This window comes from Parambassis ranga, chromosome 5 (assembly GCF_900634625.1).
Source record: "Parambassis ranga chromosome 5, fParRan2.1, whole genome shotgun sequence".
Taxonomy (NCBI): Eukaryota; Metazoa; Chordata; class Actinopteri; family Ambassidae; genus Parambassis; species Parambassis ranga.
In genome coordinates, this window is record NC_041026.1 from 4,830,057 (window position 1) to 4,850,822 (window position 20,766).

General features: G+C 39.8%; 1 long non-coding RNA gene across 1 annotated transcript; it reads right to left on the bottom strand.

Annotated features, from left to right (window-relative positions):
* Window positions 1-10,297: 10,297 nt before the first annotated feature.
* On the bottom strand, window positions 10,298-10,854 carry LOC114435805 (uncharacterized). The gene is made up of 4 exons (XR_003670641.1): window positions 10,826-10,854; window positions 10,665-10,730; window positions 10,517-10,576; window positions 10,298-10,433 (listed from the first exon to the last, which is right to left on the bottom strand). It is a non-coding gene; the product is annotated as an uncharacterized LOC114435805 (long non-coding RNA).
* Window positions 10,855-20,766: the final 9,912 nt, after the last annotated feature.

A 20,766-nucleotide genomic window follows, 5' to 3' on the forward strand; every position in this document is an offset into this window, starting at 1 on the left:
AATTGACATAAATTACCAATCCGAATTGAGCCTTTTTAACGAGTAATTTTATATTTTGACAACAAAAAACACAACATAACATGTAAAAAATAAAATAAATGTTTAAATGTGCTGTCACCTCTCTGCCACAACGGGGCGCTGTCTGACGGCGTTTAAACAGCTCACAAGTGGATGAGGAGAGAAAAAAAGGGAACTGAGCGAGTGCACGTCATAAAAAGGACCAAGGACTCAACGGGAGACCTAATTCTGCTTATTTCTGAGAGCAAAGTGATGATGAAGCTGCTTCTCCTCATCCTCAGCCTGTTGACCGCTGCAGTGAGTAAATACAACTTTTTTATTTGTTTAGCTGTCAGAGACTCAGGGCCTCCTTAAAAACAGGGTCTGATCCTTCTTTTTTTTATGTTGGGTTACTGTCTATTTGAATTATTTGTTTATTGTTTGTATTACTTAGTGTGTTTATACATGTTTTTACATAACACACACTCAATGCTTAAGCAATATTCATTAACAATACTCTACACAAAGGTATAAACCATAATAATCAAAATAATCCTACCATGACGTGTTGGATTAAATTCATCTAGATTTTACTTTAAAGCAACAGTTTGAGGTCTTTTCAGGCCTGAATAAGTATCTGGAAAAAGACAAGAGATCTCTGCGGTCTAATAGATCCATACATCAGGCTACACCCTGGACAGGGCTGACAGGAATAAAAAAAATCACTCACATCTTTGGTATGTGGGAGGAAGCCTCACATTATTCTGAAGGTTGAACACTGACAACTGGATCTCTGTTGTAATCGCGAAGTGTGTGTCTGTCAGGACACAGTCTATAAAGTTCCCCCAAGACTTAAAGATGCCGCTGGAAACAGCAGGTCCTCTTAAGCATTTTAATTATATAAAGGGGGTACACCCACCGGCAATAAGGGCTGATGTTAGTTTGTGTGGGTGTGCGCTGTGAAGAGTGTGAGCCATAGTTACTTAAAAAATGATGGCAACAAAGTGACACGTAATATAATTGAGTAGATTTTAATTGTGTAATAATTGATTGAATGATTATGCTGAACTGCTCAATTAAATGGAAACAAAAAAATTGAGTTGACATTAATTAAAACAATGCTCAAAATGTGTTTTTTTTATTTAGTCGTAGCATGTGAAATCATGAGTTAATACAACTCAAGTATATCTAGTTGGTACAACTAGTCGTGGCAAAAATCAGTTAATTTTGACAATCTCAGCAAATTCAATCAATATTTACTACATGTTTGTGTTTAGATATACTGCATTTCTAAGGTAAATTGATTTAAATTTAAGATTTAGTTGGCACTATAGGACTTTAAATCTACACATTAATATTAATTGTCACTTTGTTGCCATCATTTTTTTTTATTATAATCTACACAAAGATTAAGATTAAGAAACCTTTATTAGTCCCACAATGGGGAAATTGCATAATACTTGCAAACACTATGTGTAACAAACAGCCACACATAAAAAATGTTAGAAAATGTATTTTTCTTGACATAAATTGACAAAAATTGCTTTAAATTAATAAAATGTTGTTGACTTTTGGGGACAGCCTGGAATAGTCCAAGTCAGGGAGCAGTTTCTGAAAAACTTTGATAGTATACCTGAACTCCTTGGAAAGGGAAAGGGAAATGCAAGGTCCACTACATAAGCCTCACACCTTAGCACATCTCTGAGGCCATCAGTCTTTGTATTGCAGATGTTCATCCTTTGTGTAGCAAGATCTTTAGACACACCATCTCCATCATCATCCTGAAACAAACCAAACATAGTGTATTTCAGAACAGCTACAGAACACCTATGGTCCTCAACCAGCAAAACCTAATCAGTATTCTTGAGTCCCAAGTCAGAGTTTGACCTGAAAGTACTCTTACTTGGCTTTAAATGAGCTGAAGACATGCCAGGTGGGACTAGAAGCTATGGCAGAAAATCACCATTATTCTTTTTAGCATGTGCTTTAACTTACGTCATACTCTTTGAAATGTGCACCATCCAGCAGCCAATGACAGCCTCCCTTCTCATGATGCTCTGATTTCGAGGAGCCTGAAACAACAACAAAAATATATTTTCTATTACCACTCACTAAACGTTGTTATTTCTTAATAATCCAAATCAATGCTGTTCTTGTGCAAGCTGGTCAAATAGGTTAAACATTTATACAGTCCAAAATGCTGACTTTTAAGAAAAATGGACACATCAGATACCTTCATTGATTTTTGTGTAAGGGATGTCAGACTTTCATCTAACAAGTTTTTTCAAGTCATTGTTAAACAACCAATCAAGTTAATAAGGATACTTGCTGAATCCCCAGGAAGTCAAAGGTCCTAATCAAGCATCATCTAACCTTTTCAACCTGAGCTCTGGAGGCTGCCCTCAAAGAAAGTTCCACATGAGTTAGATATAAACAATATTAGTTCAGCAAATTCATATTAAAGTAGTTTGTAAACGACAAATAACTTGAAATATTAACTAGAAATGAACTTAAAATATTAAAGGAAGGATTAAAGGAAGCTGGGGGTGTATTCATCTAGCTTTGACATGAACTTTGGTTGCAGGAGCACCTTGATGATTCTGTGAAACTCGTCCTGAAGCTGAAAGACAACACATTAAGACCAAAATAATACAAGTAGACATATAGTTCTTACATTTTTAAAAGAAAACATTTTGATCTGTCTTTGTAGTATGACCATTACTGAAGCCCATATGGCCTTACACTTTCAAGCACTATTCAACATGAATCCTGTTAAACTGTATAATCTCAAAATGAATCAATCCGGTTTTCATTTATTTATTTGAACAAACGCGTCAAAATAAAACCTGTAGGATTAATGTTGCGACTGTATATTCGAGCCATAAGCACTGCGACACAAACTGAGGTGACGTCAGAGCGAGTCAGCTGAGCCGAGGAGCGAACCAGTGGGGACATGCATGCTGTTAACCTGTGTAGACAAACGGGTTCAGTTTGTTGACATTGGCATAAACGTTTCCTCCCAACAAACGCGAACAAGCGCATGACACATACTAAAGTGGAGCATCTTATGCATAACAAAAGCATCACGCTCCTTAATGTGGATTTCACTCCTGCTCCAGTCCCTCTCAAACATTGTAGGTACACACACGCGTAACGTAGTTACACCGTGTAGTGATAGCTGCTGCATGAAGTGGCTAAGAAACGTTTTGTTCTACAAAAGTAAAGTACAAAAGTGGTCTTACCTGTCGAAAGATGGATGACTGCAGCTCTTGCAGAGTGAGGACGGCCACGTAAAATGCAGTGGGCAAAACAGGGTGCAAGTTAAAGTGATTGAAACCAAATAGCTCCCTATGAGTAAAATCCATCGATTTTCTGCATCTTTTACATTTCTGATCAAATCTAATTAACCTCTACTCAGTGTATCAGAGGAGCTAGCTGATTTCAAACTGCTAAATAACTACTAATAGTTATTTATTAAATACTACTCAATCCTAATCCCCCTTTTGTGTGTGTGTGGTCATCTCTATGGACGCACACTGGGCTACAAACAGCGCACCAGCCTACTCTGCCGTCAGTCTCTGCCTTTCCCTGTCTGATACAATCAGCGGCACTCTACCTGTTTGAGCACGACAGCACTCCTAGTGGCTGGATACTGCACTCTCTTGTAATCTTCAGAACACACATACAAGAGTGTTAAAACACTAACCACCATGCCACCTCTTTATCACTGTGAATCATGATTTATGATCAAACTGCTGAAGTCTGCTCAGATAGAAAAGTAGTCTGATCCGGCCCCGCAGACAGGACGAGGAGGTCAAAATGTCCCTGATGCTCTGCTCTGTGTGCAGGACACCGTGGAGGAGCTGACGACGGTTCAGAAGGACACACAGCGACAACCACAACATGAGGTGATACAGCAAACAGCCACCTGCTATCATGCTATACTATATTCACTATGCTACTTTTTGAGCTGTGCTGATGTTTCAGTCTGATGCGGATCAGTGTAACATTTGAACATGTCTCTGTGTTAGGCTGATCCCTGCCCAATGACAGACCACCTGCTGACACAGTATCCACCGCCCAGCCTTGATGGACCGGTGAACCCTGAGGACGCAGACTCTCAAACCTCTGAGCGACCAGGAAGATCCACCTGTCCTCCTTCCTCAGATAAGACCGTTCTTCACCGTGAACACATTGTACCAGAACTCGTGGCGGTTTTTGGGCAGGAAGGCGTCCGGGTTGATGACTTTGTGATTGTTGATGGGAGGCTTGGACTGACTGCAGCGGGTGGATGTGTTTTCAGGAAGGTGTTGTGTGCATTTTGGACTGATTTCTATGAGCAGTGCACTGTGGGAAGTGATTTCAAAGTTCCACGTGCATGTCATCACTTTGGTGAAGCAGAGTGGGGAAGTGTGGGCCGGATAATCGCAGCCGGCTGGCAGAAGGAGAGGTACCTCCCTGTGAAGCTAGCACCCGTGCTGCTGGAGGAGGCCATGTTGGGCTCAGTGAAGAGCGACCCCGTTGAGTCGTTTTTAAAATTTGTGTCAGAGTCTGACAGAAAGGTCCTTGAATCTTGGCGTTTGGATTTCGAAGGTGTTGACCTGGTAGCTGTGCTGACGATCATGGACCGTTACAATAACCGCAGGCGTCCGACAGTCGATGTCGTTGAGCTAATCTTGAGGGAGCTAGCTCAGAAAGCTCTGATCCAGGAACCCGGCTCTGTGATTCAGCAGTGGAGCCGCACACTGGCTCCTGTTGGATCAGAGCTGAGGGCAGTTTCAGCAGCCTATCAAGACCTACAACCGACATTTGAAAAGATTGTCAGATCTCTTGATTTCAGTTCGATCCAGGATCTTCATGAGGACCGAGCCGTCTGGTTTCTACACCTATACCTCAGTCAGGCCGGCAGCCAGCAGCTGTCCCTCTTCCTCAGGTTCTGCACTGGATTAGACTTGTTCACAGGACAGAGAATCACTGTCGGCTTCAGAAAAAAGATACGTTGTGGCTTCAATCGGAGGGCAGGCTGCTCTCTGCTGAAGCTTCCGGTCCGCTGTCGCAGCTACTTAGTGTTTGAACGCAGCCTAAGAAAAATGTTGCGAAGTCTGGCGTGAAGACATCGACACTGCTCCGTTAGCTTTTTAATACTCACAGATTTTACATGAAGGATTATTTTAAAGCTGAAATCCACTGTAATGACAAACATTATGTACTGTACTGTTAAGATTATGTTCTTGAATGCACTTATGATGTTTTTGATGGTTTTAATTGTGCCAGACAACAGTGTTACTGAAAGAATCCACTAAGCTATTAGCACTGATACAGGGCACGTGGTACGAGGCTAGCAGTGGCTAATCTGGAGATTCAGGAGGATTCCTGGATGACATACCTGCATTTATACCCAATAATAAGGCTAGCTGCTGTTTCATTTACTCAAGTTGCTCCTCCATCGGGGAAAAGCAGGCCTGAAGAGTGGCCCTGATATTAAAAAGGTCACTTCCAGTCCAAACTGAGGACATTAGGAGAGGTCTAACAATAGAAATAGTGGCTACAATGCACTGTTCCAAAAACACCTCTTTAGCTGAGCTATGCTAAGCTGAATGCAGAAAGTCTGTTACTATTTATTATTATTAGTTATTTGTTGTCACACAAGCAAAACCTGTTGCAATGTGTAAATAAATCATTTAAGCAAGAAGAAACGACAGTGATGTGTTTTTATGAATGAAAGTGTAACCATGACGACATTCCCGAAAGTCATGGGTGTGTGTTTGTGTGTGTGTTTCAACCATAAACATAACTAAGTATTAGACACGCAACAGTGACTAGGGAGGAGTTGGGTTGTGATGATCGAAACATGTGAACATCTGGAGACGTGCCAGTCAGATGTTGAAGGAGGCAGGTGAGCCGTGGATGACTGACAAAGCCTGTTTTTAATGCCGAGAACCACAAATGCTGCATTAAAGAGGAAAAAACTCTGTCCTAAGGAACAGGACGAGAAAGAGTTGCAGCACCTTCAGTCAGCCAGCAGGCGGCAGTCTGCGCTTACATTCTATTTTAATTAATTAAAGAGACATTTAAGGCAAATTGGAAAAACGAGTTTCAACATTACACGACATTAACTTATATACATTAATACATTCATGGTGCATAGTTCGGGGAAACAGGCTGAAGAACAGATGCAGAGCGAGTCATAGACCTGCGGGGTGCAGCACATGTTCACTTTTCTTCCAGTTCAAGCCGCGATGTTCGCCTGTCTACATTACTGCAGTCCGTGAACACACCGTGTGTGACAGCCACAGACGCTCCGGCCTCGATCATGGGTCTGGTTCTGCTCTTCTCTCTGTGCTTTTTGTTTTTATTCTCCAAACTCTATTTGCGCCTCATATCCTTTAAGACCTTAAAGACCGCGTGTCTGCGTGTCCTCATCACCTGAGGTTATTTCTTTTCAGTCAACACTGATGTTTATTTTAAATAAAACGCAACAAAAAATCCGGCTTTAAATCATGAAGATCATCACATTTTGAACTGACAATATTACGATATTTATAACGCTGTTTTATTTGAAGTTTTGAGGCTGATTAAAAACAACAAAGTTGAGCAAAGTGAAATTTTAAATAAAGTAAAATCTAAACGATAATAAAGAAAAGCGAATGTAAAAGTGAATAAATTGTGATTTAAATGAGGAACTCTTGTCCGGTATAAAGATTAAACAGGTTTAATATTTGTTTTAATTTACAGCCTGTGTGAACACGCTGCTTTGGGCCTGTTCGTGGATCTGTGAGCGCGGAAATCAAAAACATTTTAGAAACCTGCGGATTAAATATTTGTATTTTTTGGACATGTTCAAACAGCCTGACATTTATTGCTGCAAAGATTCAAGTCATTTATTTACAGAGGATCAATGTTTTTTCATCATGGTGAAAAATCAAAGAAACTGTTTCACTCTCACTGCAGTGACGTCACACACACACTTTAACCAACTCATTTGCATAACTCAGTGCTTCAAACTACCACAGTAATAAACACCTTCATGCTGACCGCAGAGTGAACACTGAAAGAAGGAAAGAGGATGTTCAGTGACTCATGTGTCAGCAGCATTCATGCGTTGTGTTGTGAAATGTTTCATATTATACTGAAGCTCCATCCTCTGTGTGTCTGTCATCATATTTACTGTCTTTACAGCTCAGATCTCATTAAAACAGTCCTGGTTCTGCATTTCTCAGTTGCTGTCTGCTAAATTCTTCTTATTACTGGGATAGTTTTGGACAGAAACTCATCCAGTTTGTGAATAATTCAACACACACAGAGACAATAAGAACCAGCTGACTCTCATATCAAACCAATAAATAAAAGACAGATTTAAAGTCCAACTCCAAATGTGAGAGAGGGGAACATGGAGCTATTTCAGGGTTTATCCTCATTCTGCTGCTTTCTTCTGTATAAAACCATCCCTGAGCTCAGCAGGCCTGAAGTCCACGATCATCCTCCAACGTCAAAGAATCCCAGAATTTAGCATCAATCCTTTCATTATAATAATGACTCTCTGTCTGTTTTATGGGGGCAGCAGGTTTTCAAGTCCTCTCATGTATGCCTGAGCCCGGAGACCAGGGGGTCTACTTCTGCTACTTCTACTCAAACGGACAGAAGAGACACGGAAACCCTGCAGCAGTGAGACTGGAGGTCCCGCAGAGGGTCCCTGAACCAGCTGCCCCCCCAGCAGCAGGTAGAGTCCACTGTTCCCGCTGCAGCTAACCACTGGTTTTATTGACACATGTGTAATTGTGCATAACTACAGCATGACTGTCAGAGCTGACAAAGTTTCTTCCTGTCTGCAGCAGTCAGAGTGCCACACTGGGACCACCATCATCACCACAGTCACAGTGATGGCTGTGCTCTTTGTGCTGCTGATCGCTTTTCTTGGCTGGAAACTGAAGAGCAGAGGATTTGAGATGAACCAACCCGAGCAGAAGAACGTCTGGGAAGGCGGTGAGGACAGAGGAGAGGAGGGGAGCGGACAGGAGGAGGACACCAAATTTCACATAGTGATGGTTTAGAAGCAGCAATCTGGTTCTGTCTTTGTTGCTGGAACCAAAACAGGTGATTTTAATTCTTATAAGCTGTAGAGAATTTTAATATGACTGACAGCTGGTCCTGTCCCTGACTCTGGGGTGTACTGTCCTGGTTAGGAATAAAACCCAAAATCTCAGCTGTTATTAACTCAAGTGCTTTTATTCCTGCAGGAAGGAGCAGTCACATACACAGACAGTAGCCTCTGTAGGAGTGCTCAAGGTCTTTTCAGAGCAGCTCCCTTCTTATACCCTCTGTTATCTAACAGACACAGAATAGGCACAAGCATAATCATATATGACAGTAACATATCATGTATGAGATCATAGGTGTAACATCACATATATTTCCATAGTGAGACATATGGACAGACTGTCTCCACAAAGTCCAGCAGGCCATGCTGCTGACACAGGTTATTTACAGAATTCTTCCAACAGTCCCTTTAACTGTCTTCTTCACATGTACCCTCAGCTGTAGTCTTCCAGCCCCAGAACATGTTTTTCCAGATCCTAATGAACTTTTCTGACTCCATACTTCGGCAACAATGACCACAGACAACAGCAGGGCTGATGTCACCCACTGGCTTTTAGACATTGAAGCAATAAATTTAGTACAGAGTTTTTCACCCAAGCAGGCCAGCAGGGGGAGCCACAGTCCACCACAGAACTACCAATGATATGAGAATCAGAGCTGATGCAGGGTGAAGAATGAAATAAAATGTAAAAACCAACTGTTACACTGACAAATCCAAACATGCATGCTGTGTTAGTGCTGCACAATCACCAAGACCTGTTCCTCCAGTACAGACAACAGACCAACACTTTCACATACATGTACACAAACCCCAAAGAAACATATTAAAAATACAATTACACCAGAAACACTGGAGACATGAACTTTATTGTAAATCTGACCAAATTTCAACAAAAACATATTTTAAACTCTCATAATCTGTTTTCAGTGAGAACATCTGATAAAATGTGATCCTTGAAAATAGACCATGGATTATTTGATATATGCAATAACTGCTGGTGTCACTACTAAAAAAGCTGTGCTGATACATGAGGATACAGAGCTTAATTTCAGAGCTTAATACAAAAGATAACAGATGTAAATAATAATAATGATGCAGCACATGAACAGTAGAAGAGGCATGTGTTTTTAGGACAGTATTCAGAGCATGAAATATATCAACATCAAATAAATGTACAAGGTTCAGATTGACAGATTCCCAAAACCAAACAGCTTCTGTTTGGTTCTGTTTGTCTCTGCACAGCCCTGTAAGAGAAGCACAAAGACAGAACATGGTTTATCACAGTCATCCATCATGTGGCACTTTGTGGAGAATAAATCACTCACAGTATGAATCCTACATGGCAGCATGAGCTCCGAGAGCTGCTCCTGCTCTGATTTCAGAATAAACTGCTGCATCAGCAGCTGATGTTCCTGTGAATGGAGGCCTGATTCATTTAGAACTGTAATCTGATCATTCAGCATGATGTTGTTCCTTTCTCTAAGTATTTCACAGTATACTGAATTCTTAAAAGATTGAATAGGATGTAGTAAGTAGCACTACTGTGAGGCCTTTGTGGAAAGATCGACAAATGTTCCATATTACACACTAAAAGAATATGTTACCCTCACTGCTTTGTCTGCATGTCATGTTGGAATATCTGTGTGAACTGTGGTAAATCTTTGTTTAATACAGCAATTAGATCCAATGAGAAGTAAAGAAGAAATTATATTTTAATAAGAACCATTTTATTTAAAAAAAAAAAAAAAAACATTTCAAAGGCCACAAAATATTAATCCATGTGGGACTACATGCCCTTTACTTGTAATACTCTGGTTTGTCCTGTGGGTGGTGCTGTGGCTTTACTGGTGACATTTAGATTGTGTAAAACGCTGCAGACAGTCCACTTTCTGACTTTGCTCTGAGTCTATTGAACGTCTCGGGCTGCTCGTCTGGTTGTGCTCTTGCATGATATCCACATTTACGTCAGAGAGTCCATCTGTAGGAGGAGCCTCAAACAAACCTTTGTCAGACAGCATCACACACAGAAAATCTTTCAACTCATGATTCTTCACATTTAAAGAAAGCTGCAGCTCAAAGAAATGAACTCACAGCAAACACTCTCTCTTGGGACATGACAAATGACAACACTATAAGCTGAAGTTTCTGCTCTCAAAACAGGAGAACATGAAGATGAACAAAAAAAAAACTTCTTCTTTATAACATGGGGAACAATCTAAAGCAGGCCAGCACTGAAACATGTTCTGTTATCAAGCTTAAAACAGACAGCTAGTCATTGACTTCATGCTGCCATCTGTGCTTCTCTTTGTTTGTTGACGATGAACGTCTCTTCATGGACCTGAAATAAAATCACAGCAAACAGTCTCAGTTTAAAATACTGTCTTTGGAACATGAGCTCTGACTGTATATGAAGAATATTACCTGTGTTTGGATTCACATTACTGTAGTCAGACAGTGACTCTTCTGGGTCAACATGTTGTCCTGTTATCATGACATCAATCATATATAAAATAATGATTCTCTCTGTAGTTTAGTATCAATGTGACGTCTGATATTTTTATATACTCACTCCTGCTGTCCAGAGCTTTGAGCTGAATCAGATATGAAGCATTATAGTAATCTTCTTCAGCCTGACCTGAAATAACATTAATGTGAGTACTGAGTTTCACAGTCATTCTATAATTATTATAACTTTAACCTGCTCCATGTCAATCAAAGTGTGTACTGTACCATTTCCAGAGCCTTCAGCTCCTCTGATTGTCTCATAGACACAAAGGTCGCCTGCAGGACAGTGAAACATTAAATGAGTCACCTCACATCTGTCACACTCATTTAAACATCTTTGTTTTTGTTAAATGTTGTTATTGAACAGTATTAAAGCTGCAGCAGCATCAATACATCTTATGAATATCTGTGACAACATTCAGAACCAGATGAAACACTGACCGTGGAGAAGAGAGGAGTATATCTGATGTTGGTTTACTTCCTGGTTCACTGTCTGCTCTGCAGAAGAACCTGTTATTAACAAAAAATGATCATGTTGTTACATGGTTTTGTAAATTCTGTGTCACATTTAGTTTATAGTAAATAAATGCTGCATCAGAAGAAAAAGGTCTCACATTTGGACTGTCTGTAGTGATACAGTAAGAGCACAATGACAAAGAATAATATGATTCCACACAGCAGTCCAACAATTAATGGCACTGAGGATGAGGAGCTTTCAGCTCTGGATACAACTATTAGAAATAATAAACATACATTAATACACTTATATTGGACTTGGTGTCATTAGTACAGACAATAATCAAAACAACATTACCGTAATATACCAAAAAAGGAGCATCAAACATCTTTACCCACCTTTCACTGACATCCAGCTCTGAGGTGACTTCTTTCCTAAATGTTCACACCTGTAGAAACCTTCATGTGACTCTGACACTGCAAAGATTTTCAGCTCCCCTCTGGTATCACTTTGAACAAGTTTGTCATTGTGATAGAAAAACACATTGGAAAGTTTGTTTTGTCCTCTCAGTCTGCAGCCAAGAATAACAGAGTCTCCTTCAGTCACACTATTGACAGGACTCTCCAGGACAATGTCTGTATCTGTGAGACAGTCAGAGGACGTCAGTCAGAGATCAGCTGGTGTACATCATTTAAAACATTTAAGCAAAAAATGTACCACAAAATTATAAATTACATCATCAATTTGATTTGATCAAAGGACTGTGGTTGGGATTTAGTGACATCTAGTGACCAATTAGCAGACTGCAGCTAAAGTCACAGCTGTTACAGGTGATATACCAATTAAAACAATAATTAACAAAACTATACTCATCCTCTGTTAAGAGATCCCACTGAATTCTACTTTGAGGATGAACACTTGATGAATTGACACAAAAATGCAACAAAATCCAAACTGACTCAAATAAAGACTGAAGATGTTTACATTAAATCTACACAACAAAGAAGAAATCATTTGTCTGTTTTCTCACATACAATTATTTAACATAGCATAAAGTGAAACATATATGATCTAGAGTTACATAAGATGTTTAAGATGATATAAATCTAATAAAATAATGTATTATACCATGTACAGTGATGTTGACTGTGCTGCTGAACTCTCCTGATGCAGACTCACACCAGTACACACCAGTATCAGACTGTGATGTGTTGATGTTACATGTGGATCCAGTCATTGTTCTCCAGTTAGAACAGGATGACAGACGTCCTTCATCAGAGAACTTCCTCACTCTCCACTCAGTAGAGTTTCCCTCACAGGTCAGTGAGACAGACTCAGAGGTGAAGTGTTGGACTCTGTCAGGATTCACTGTGAGAGACGCTGCTGGATTAAAACCTGAAAAACAAAACATGTCAAAGGAACAAAGTAAGAACAAAGTGACACAATGAAAAAATGACACACAACCAGCTCATTCTGATTCTCTCAATAAACAGAGGAATCACAGTGACAGAATAAATTCTTCTTACTGAGAGGACAGAATCAAACTGACCTGCAGACCAGACAAACTTTGGGTCACTGTAATCAGAGTGATACTCTGGGTCTCCTCTTCCAGCTCTGCACACATATGCTGCTGTGTGTGTCTGTCCATGAATGATGTAGGAATCCTGTGCAGTCCCATCAGTGCTACCAGGCAGCAGCTCATAGCTGTAAGACCAAGAGTTCTTTGACAGACCAGGAACAGCTTTATACCAGTAGAACCTCCATCCTGCAGGTGGATGTTCAACCTCACAGCTCAGAGTTACTGAGGCTCCAGGACTCAGCCATGATGGAGACACAGTGAGGACAGGTCGGGGTTTACCTGTTGGAAAGAGATGATGTTAAAACAGACTGTGTCTCCATCATAAAACAAAACTGAACTAATCAAACTTACCTGATACAGACAATATGAAGGCATTACTCCACTTTGTGTATAAATTCTCTTTCCTGCCCCGACATCTGTATTCTCCTCTGTCAGAAGAGGAAGCTCTGTTGATTCTGTATTCATTGGATGTTGAAGGTATGTTGGACCTCCCATGTGTCCATTCATACGTCCACTGACGTCCTTCAACTCCCTGAATGTCACATCTGAGGGTGATCATCTCATCAATGAATATCTGAGGCCAGCTGTGCTGCAGAGTGACACTGGGAACTGTTCACATAGAAACATCCAGTCAGTCAGCAGACAGTGTGATAACCTTAAATATTTCTTATCATATTGATCTTTTTAACAGCTGAACTCTGTAACAAAGTGCTGTGGTTTGGTGTCCCAGAATTTACTCTGATTACATTTTATGCTGACATCATTTTATTTCATTCAATAAATTCCAGTGATTGTTTTTCATTAGCCCACCAGCTCAACATTCTTAATATTCCTCTGTCCACTTCTGAAGAGAGACAGACAGGTTTACTCCACAAAAACCAACTTTAAGGGGAAGAAATGCAACAAAAGCCTCTGATTTAAAACATGGAGCTCAGTGGTGCTGAGGAAGAGGAAGTATTAACACAGTAACAAGCAGCATTAATATAACTGAGGTGCAATTTGGATCAGTCCTGTCTAAAAATGAAGAAAGTAAAGTTCTGATTTTTCAGCATCATCAGAGCAGGAGGAGCTTCTGACATGTAATCAATGTTTTTTGTTTCTGTTGGTAACAAAATGTCTCTTTTCTTCATTACTGACACACACATGAAACATTTGAAAAGTTCATGTTGTTTCATTTCAGAACTAATTATTAAACTCACCAGTTTCCTTAATGGTGACTTTATTGCTCTCATATGTGTAGAACACTGGGACTCCTCTTCCTCCTCTGCACTGATAGATTCCTCCTTTTGAAACACTGACAGTGTCTGATTGATCATTTATTGGTTGACCTCCAGAATACACTGAGCCATCTCTGTACCAGTAGTACTTCCACCCTGTAGAGACGTCCACAGAGCAGGTCAGTGTTACGCTTCCCCCTGCTGGTATGACTGTCTTGTCTGCTCTCAGTGAGGCCTGAGGTGTATCTGCAGTGAGGAAGAAAAAATGAAACAGTCAGTAAAAAACAGTCAAACAGTAAATAGTAAATGGTTAGAGTATGAATTACTGCAGAAAAAATCTTTGCACTTCATTCTTTTCAGACACTGTTGTGAAAACAGGAAGACATGCAGCACAATACTTAGTGTGTATTTAGTAGATGATCAGCTTACCTGATACAGTCCATCTGAGGGCTTCACTCCACTCTGTTGTTAACTTGTTGTGTCTACCCCGACATCTGTATTTTCCAATATCAGACCCATAAACTCTGATGATTTCATTGTATATTGAATAAAAGTCTAACTTGTCTCGTCTCCATTCATACGTCCACTGAGTTCCTTCAGCTCCCTGAATGTCACATCTGAGGGTGATCTCCTCATCAGAGAATATCTGAGTCCAGCTGTGTTCCAGGATCAGAGAGGCCTTCATGGAACCTGTTCAAATCAAAAACACCCAGTTAGAATACAAAAGAGATTAAACACAAACATGTTATTTGTTTTAGTACTAAACTCTATGATAATTATGTGAATGCATGTTGTGCTGTGGTACATCTTAAAATAACTAATGTTACAAAACAAACAAAAAAAAAAACAAAAATAAAGCTATGAAACATTTAAACTGTATTTGCATCATCAGGATGAATCTAGGGTCAAACACACAGACTGAATATAACTATAGATAAAGTGTCCTTGACATCAACCACATGTTTGTGGATGTTGAGTCTCTGTTGGAGGTTATATTACAAAATATATATTTAAACACTGAAGGATCAAACTCTTGTACACATTCTGTGACTGTTGTCTTGTTTAGAATGAACAAACTAAACTGTGATGTTGCCACCAGCGTGTGGTTTCAGAGAGCATCTGTCCCTGTAATGTAATCACATTCATTGTATGATTAGTGATCAAATTAATCATCAATCTAATACACAATATAATATAAAACACTGAGAAGTTGATAAACAGGAGATAAATACTTTGTGTAATATACAAATGAAGAGAAAAATAAAGACAAAGTATAATTTGTCACCTTCAGTGTGTCCGTAGAGGAGTGTGCTAAACACTGAAATAAAGATTAAAACCTCATCAGACATCATCAAACCAAAAGAAAGTGATCAATCACAACATTAAAACACTATATATACACAATGTAGATGTGTGGAGCCAAATCCAGCAGGACTTCAGTGTAAAACAGAGACATATCAGCAGCCGACGTTCATAAAGACACCAGTCTGCTCAGAAACACTCTTCAGAAACAACAAGTCAGAAATGTACTTACAGAATAAGTCCAGCACACAGAGCAAAGTGTGCCCCATCCTCACATCCAGCACAACTGAACAAAGCGTTCTATCTATTCATAATTATAATGCTGAAGGCAGAGGTGACGTTTCCTTAAAAGGTGTGATCAGAATGCAGAGTATAGACTCTTCCTTCCCCTTTGCCCCAACTTTAGACAGCAGCTCTGACCACAGCACATGGTTCACACGGTTACATTTCCTGTCCTCTGCACACATATGAACATGTTTCTCTGCCAAGGTTTAGTCTGGTTCCTATAAATGTTATTGTACTTTAATTACTGCACATGCATAAAACATCAGACTGTTGAATTGAAGCATATTACATCCTGTTGTACAATAAAACTTTGCAGTACAATAAATAAAAAGCATTCATAATTATAATGCTGAAGGCAGAAGTGATGTTTCTTTAAATGGTGTGATCAGAAAGTCTCACCTACATCAGCTTCTGATTATAGACTCTTCCTTCCTTTGTGCCCCTCCACCTTTAGACAGCAGCTCTGCCCACAGCAGTTTCACATGGTTATATTTTCTGCATCATTTAACCAGAGTGTAGAATCTATACATGTGCTCACTTTGTGGCAGAATGCTGGTTTATTTGTGGCTGTGACCTCAGACTCAGGAAATGACTGAAAGGTGGAATCAAATGTTTGTTTCACAGCAACAAGAGTAACACCATCAGAGGACAATGTGTGTAAATACAACACACACTGTAACAGGTCTCTATACTGTTCATGTTTAGAATACTTTATTGCACAGTATGCCTGCACAGTAGCTGCCAATAAAAGATTCGTGCACAGATGGCACAGATAAGCCTGCTGTCTGTCAACACCGCAGCAGTGTGCCACTGTTTTTAGAACAGCAGTTAATTACTCACTCATGCTCCGTGTACATATTATCCTTCTCTAAAACTTCGCCAGTATTCACCGTAATATCCGGTCAATCAAGGGTGCGCACTTGGTGGCTTTACTCATAACTCCAAACACATGTACTTACACTGCGCAACGCGCAACGCTCACGGGCGCGACGCGGTGTCACGCTCTGACGTCCTGACTATTTCTGTGACTAGAAATATTGTTTGAATGGTTTCTATGTGTGTTTGGGAGGTATAAAATACTTACCTGTGTAAAAGAAGTATGAAGTCAAAATACTCCAGCCCAGTGGGAGGGGAGAGAGGGTTAACAGAGGGTGCTGTGGCTCCTCTGGGAGACTCTGACGATGGTTACAAGGCACGTAACAGCTCCTGGAGGTAAATGAGCTGTCATTATTTTGTGAGTTATTGAAGAACTCAAATTACATCTTTAAGTATTATTATTATTATTCTGTTATTGTTTTTCCATCACTTTATACTGCACTTTGGAGACTGGTAAAACACAATGGGAAAAAAACACCTATTTCCGAATACACTTGAAGCTTGAAGCTTCGACACATGATTCAAGAAAAAGGTTCATTACTTGAGGCTTCAATGACACAGTGCTCGAGGAGGACATCTTGTGGTGAACAAAATGAATTGCGGTGTGTGTTATTGGTTCGTGGATTGTTTGGGATTTGACTCACCGTCATCGTCTCGTTCGACTACACTACATGGTTGAATAATTACAGGCTGACACAATAAAATACATGAAATTTTCAGTTTCACTGGATGAAATTGTTATAAAAAAATTACATTTGAATTGGATAAATAATAATTGGGGCTAATCAAACGTCATGATAAATCCAAAACGTGATCAATAACGTTTCTTTTACTAAAATGTACACAATGACAAATTGCGATTAACTATATAAAAAAGCCTGTATAACTATATATTGATATAGCTACATTAATAGGAATGTCCTATCCCTGAACACACCCGATCCCACCAAGCGATTCACAACCCGAACCAATCACATGACTCGTATGCCCTTCGAAGCGCTCAACTGCTTCAAACGTCACTGAAGTGGTTCAAACGTCACTAGTCACGTGACCGAAGCAAGCCTCAGCACAGTGGTTCGAAACAATTGCTTCATGAGCTACCGCGCATGTGTCGGAGCCTCGGGTGTCAGAGGACCATCCTTACCCATGATAGTGATGCCAAATGAAGCAATGAAGCCGTATTGAACCACTTCATCATTGTGTCGAGTATGGCTTCATTCATTCATAGCTTTGTTTCAGTGACCTCTAGTGGTGAAATAGGAGACAGTGTCTTAATTACATGATGAGTGTAACCAGGGTGTGTGATGTACATATATTTTAGTTAAGACTGATTAATTGGTCGGTCAGTTGATTCTATAAATGTATGTATTGCAGTAGGAGCTTGTGGATATGTCTGGATAGTAATTCAAACATTTTCATTGTTAAACGATATTTTTTCCACTGTTTTGAACTGAGCCGGTTTAAGAAAAATCTCACATTACGAAGCAGTGTCGAGTTATTTGAACCAGTCATGTCAATATTCAATAATCAATATTCTGAGTGGTTTATTACACAAAATGATCTAAGTGAAAACCAATAAGTTTTAGTTATCGTGACTAAACAAAGAACCAGGGTTAGGATTCACTGACATCTAGTGGTCAATCTGAATACCCCTCCCTTTCTAAGTTTGAAAATCTTGCTCAGTCCAGCTGTGTGACTTATAATCAGGCCCAAAGTTATCATCCTGACCTGCTAAGATACATTTATAACATCAAATGTCACCAACAAACTCCTCAGTAAATATATGATCATATATGACCTGACTAATGTTAATATGTATGAACAGGAAATAAATGTAACCTTCAGTATGTCCATAGGAAAGTGTGCTGAACACTAAAATAAAGATTGGAACCTCCTCACTATGACATTAAAACACTAGTTTACATGTTAATAAAGACATCAGACCTCTGCTTTCTGAACTCACTAGGTACATATATATATAAACAAAAATATAGGTGTACATACCAGGGATGCAGACTCCAAGAAGCAACACAACTATATGAGACGTTAACGTGGTGACACAGTTAACCAACAACCCACCTCTGTGTGGAGAGCAACAACTTCCACTTCCTCTTGTGGTCTGTCAGGCTGTGGCTTGACTTTTTAGGACGTTTCATCATTCTGTCAACAAGCAGAAAAAGTGGTTAGAGCTGCTCTGACATGAAGCCACTTATGAACATCTCATTTCCTGAAATTATATAAATTATGTAAATTGCTTATTTATAACTAGTCAAAACAATAATATCAATTAACACTTCAGAAGATAAACTGGAAAAATTATAGACACACAATTGACCACAGAAGCAACAAAACAGCTAAAACAGCACCAAAGGTTTTTTTGTCTCTCGTCATGACAACAGTATAGATTATATTATTATGTTCAAACGTTTATTAAGTGAATTCATTTAATAAAAAGTATTAAAATCATAAGTCCACTCTCTCTGACCTCTTTTTGGAACCAGTGGAATCACCCCTGCAGACCGGCAGGGGGAGCCACAGGTTCAAGGCACTTGACTTGCACTTGGTGTCTCTTTATAAACTTTGAGGTTTCATCACATTCTTTTGTACAATGTCTGGTCTGTTGTAAGCTTGCAGCTTCAGAGTTTATCAACAATTAAACATTAATGTAACATCATACATAGAAACACAACAAATTACTATAATTACACATATACCTGTATGAAGATGAACTACCACAAACTGCTGTGTTTTTTAAAGTGAATCAACTTACAATGGGGATATTCACAATATAAACAGGAGAATAAATGTGTGTTAAAATCTGTATTTTTTTCATGATGTGATATTAAATTAGGAGCATTTTTGTCATCCATCCTGCTGGTTTCATTGATCCTGAACTCTATATTGATCTGGAAAAGAAATGAAGACAGAGATGCAGGGTCAACAATCTGTACAAGTGAACTGTTACACTGACAAATCTAAACATGCATGTTGTGTTATTGCTGCACAAAGACCTGTCCTTCATCTGACATCAGCATAAACAGCTTTGGTGTTTAGGAGACAGTCCTGCTCTTTACAGGATTTTGGGAGGTTTAAACTTCACAAAATACATTGCTGCACTGTGCACTTTTTTTTAAAGTCCTATTGTTGTTGGAGTCTGAGTGGTGAATCTGCCTCTGTTTGCTTATAAACCTACACAGGAGCTTCGAGAGAAGCTAATGTGAGCTGCAAGGAAGCAAATGGTCAAAAAAGGTCTTTTTGTCTTTCTTTTTGAAATTAAATAAGAATATCTGACACAGGCTGAGCATTCCCCACGAGCAGCAGACACTACAGTCAGCACCTCGGACAGCTCCAGCACTGCTGCCGGCTCCACACTCAGCATCATGGACAGAGACACAGCACAGGTATTCACATTCATCTTCTAGAAGCAAGGCGTCTAGAAGACTGGAGAGTTTTCTTGAAGATGTTTCGCTGCTCAGCCAAGCAGCTTCATCAGTTCTAACTGTTTGGTGGGGAGGTTTGGTGGCAGTGACTGATTTATTTTTTTGTTGTTAGGTTAGGGTAAATCAAGTCATTACAAAGGGTGTGTTACAAGGCGAATCAGCACATTCTCTGCTAACACCAGACTCATTGAGGGCCTTAATGGTGGGCCCAATGCCCTCAGCTGCTCCTGGCCTTATGGGGTATTGTCTTTGAAAAGGCCTGCAAGAACTTTTAGGTGTTATTTTACAAGCTTGGTATCATTCATAGTCCCAATATCTGCTGGCCCAGTAGACCACAGACTATTAGGCACTATACTTTAAGCATCTTCCTCCTCAGACGAAAGCAAAAACATTTCTCAAAGTTGTGACTCAGATGCAGCCTTTACAGCTGTTGACGGTACACACGTAACTAGAATCTGTGCTCATATTAGCTGTCCGGCCCATGTGTGTATTCAGTGATACATTGTACAATGCACGTCTTTGGGTTGTTGAATGATGGCAGTAGAGAACTATACTTTCTGTGAGTTTTAGTAAATCATTTACAACCGCTTCAGGTCCATTGGTAGTCATATCTAAACTGTAATAATAATTTGGTGTCCACATGCCTGCTGGGGTAGGAATAACTTCAATTCCTTATTTTGCCATCAGATCTCTCCCCAGGAGGTTAACAGGGCAAAAGTCACACAGCACAAACACTTTATACTCATTCCTGAAACTGGGTCTGTAACCTTGAGCGTTGCAGATTAAAACTCTTTGCCGATTTGACCACTAGCTGACACACAACCTGTAGACCTTTTGTTTTGAACAGTTGTGGCAGAGAGATTCAACAATGTCTCTAGGTGGTGCAGCTCAATAACATCAACATCATCATTTGTCTCGCCTTGGTGTGAGTGTGCTAAGTGTGAAGGTGAAAACTTTTCGTCAGTTAGAACATGTGTGTGTTCATGTCTTGACCTGTCTCCTCGGTCAGT